Below are 2,500 nucleotides of genomic sequence, written 5' to 3'. Positions count from 1 at the left end.
ATAAAAGCCCACTCATATTAGGGCAATAGTAACCTCTTGCGCTAATTTTTTTTTTTTTATTGTTGCCACATTTAAAATGAACTCAGTTTTGTTTATGGTGTGCGATTTTTTTTTTTCAATAAAAGTTACTGTTTGAAAGTTAAAAATAAATTTATGCAACAGGGAGTATTGTGGACTGAGATGCCTATCAAGCAGGTACTGTCTCCTGGAGTACCTCCTCTGCCACAAGATACCCCCAGTTTCCAGGGTTTAATTACACCCAGTATCACTTAAAGTGTTAGCAATTATTTGTTCAAACGTTATATTAAAGACTGGAGAAAGCATACAAGGCTGAAGGACAAATAGGAATAGAGACTAGAGTTGGGCTTTGATAACCATTAGGCAGGGCTTAACAAAACCTAGGCGCCAGGTCGCAATTGCGAAGAATTCGGTCTTGGCACCTGGGCTACTGTCTTGCCAGAGTGCAGGAGTCTCCAAATGATTGGCTGCGACGCACGTCAATCACTGGGAATTTCAAGTTTCTCCTCCTTAGATCCTATTGGCCACCTGTGGTCCCCCCCCTCCCTTTTTTTCTCACAAGCAAAGCTAGACCATGTATTCTAAACGCTGGTTGGACGGGCCCTGGGCCGTTAGTCAGGCAAGAAGTCAGGTGGCTGGGCTACCCCCGCGTCTGTCGCTGCCCCTGCTTTTGGCTTCGCAGGCTGTGGCTGGTCCGGAGGGCGGCGGCTCGGAGCCCTGTGTGGTTGACCTCTGTCAACACTGGTAATGGCAGCAGTTGCGTCTTCCCGGGCTTGTTACATGGTGCTGTGTAAGAGCCGCCATCCCAGGGAGAGGAGTACCTAGTGTAGCTCAGTGAGCACCATTCAACACTCCCCTCAACTCCGCTCACCTGACCCCCCACCCCCCAGGTTCCCCATTGTTGTCAGGGCGAGGAGACAAGACGCCTGGTCTGGGCAGCTGTCTGAGCTCCTCTCCCTCCTCCATGCTACTTAAGATCCTGCTGGCTCCCCTGTGTAGATTACATAGTTACATAGTTTGTGAGGTTGAACGAAAAAACATCAGTCCATCCAGTTCAACCTATGGTGTGTGTGTGTGTGTGTGTGTGGTTAACCGTACATTATATACCCCTGTATGTTGTGGTCTTTAAGGTGCCCATCTAATAGTTTTTTGAAACTATCAATGCTCCCTGCTGATACTACTGCTTGTGGAAGCAAATTCCACATCCTTACTGCTCTGACAGTGAAGAACCACTTACGCGTTTTAAGGTTAAACCGTATTTCCTCTAGTTTTAGTGAGTGGCCACGTGTCTTACTGTATTCCCTTTCTCTAAAAAGTTTGTTCCTTATGCTAGGATTGCCAGTACAGTATTTGTACATTGATATCATATCCCCCCTAAATCGTCTCTTCTCCAGAGAGAATAAGTACAATGCTTGTAGTCTTTCCTCATAGCCGATGCCCTCCATTCCCCTAATTATTTTTTTAACCTTCTCTGGACTCTCTCCAGTTCAAGCACATCCTTCCGGAGGACCGGTGCCCAGACTGGACAGCACACTCCAGATGTGGCCGGACCAGAGTCTTGTAGAGTGGGAGAATAATCTATTTCTGGAGTAAAGCCCCTTTTTTTATACATGCTAGTATTCTGTTGGCTTTGCTTGCAGCGGCTTGGCATTGCATGCCACTGCCAAGCTTGTTGTCTACCAGTACCCCCAGGTCCTTTTCCATCCTAGACTCACCCAGAGGTTTCCCCCCTAGTGAGTAGCTTGCTTTCGTGTTTCTGACACCCAAGTGCATTACTTTACATTTTTCAACATTAAACCTCATCTGCCATGTAGTTGCCCACACCATTATTTTGTTCAGGTGCACTTGTAAGGTTTCCACATCATGTATAGAAGATATTGGCATGCTTAGTTTAGTACCATCCGCAAATACTGATATTGTACTCAATATCCCCTCCTCTAGATAATTTATGAATAAATTAAACAGGATTGGTCCCAGGACAGAACCTTGGGGGACCCCCAATTTGCACACCTGCCCAATACGGGTACTCCCCATTAATCACCACCCTCTGGACTCTCCCCTGGAGTCAGTTCTCTATCCAGGTACTCACCCTATGGTCCATACCTACATTCCTTAGTTTGTACAGTAAGCGTTTGTGGGGAACGGTGTCAAAGGCTTTGCAAAGTCCAGATACACCACATCCACAGGCTTACCTTTATCTAGGCGGCAGCTCACTTAGTCGTAGAAGGTTAATAGATTGGTTTGGCAAGAACGATTTTTCATGAATCCATGCCGATTACTAATACTGTTTTCATTACTAAAGTCTTGTATGTGGTCCCTTAACATCCCCTCCAAAATCTTGCAGACTACTGATGTTAGGCTGACCAGCCTATAGTTACCCGGGATATATCTCGGCCCTTTTTAAAATATTGGTACCACGTTGGCTTTTTCCAATCAGCTGGCACCATACCCGTCTGTGGACTATCCACTTAGTCTAACGTCT

At 46.1% G+C, this 2,500-nt stretch overlaps 1 protein-coding gene across 1 annotated transcript in view; it reads right to left on the bottom strand.

Annotated features, from left to right (window-relative positions):
* AGO2 (argonaute RISC catalytic component 2) overlaps nt 1-2,500 on the bottom strand; it is a 128,958-nt gene that overhangs the window by 30,101 nt on the left and 96,357 nt on the right. The gene's annotated exons all lie outside the window — the stretch shown is intronic.

This window comes from Pelophylax lessonae (genome assembly GCF_965119305.1).
Source record: "Pelophylax lessonae genome assembly, chromosome: 5".
NCBI classification, from domain to species: domain Eukaryota; kingdom Metazoa; phylum Chordata; class Amphibia; order Anura; family Ranidae; genus Pelophylax; species Pelophylax lessonae.
Note: the sequence above shows the minus strand (reverse complement) of the source record. Positions and strands in the feature narration are given on the sequence as shown.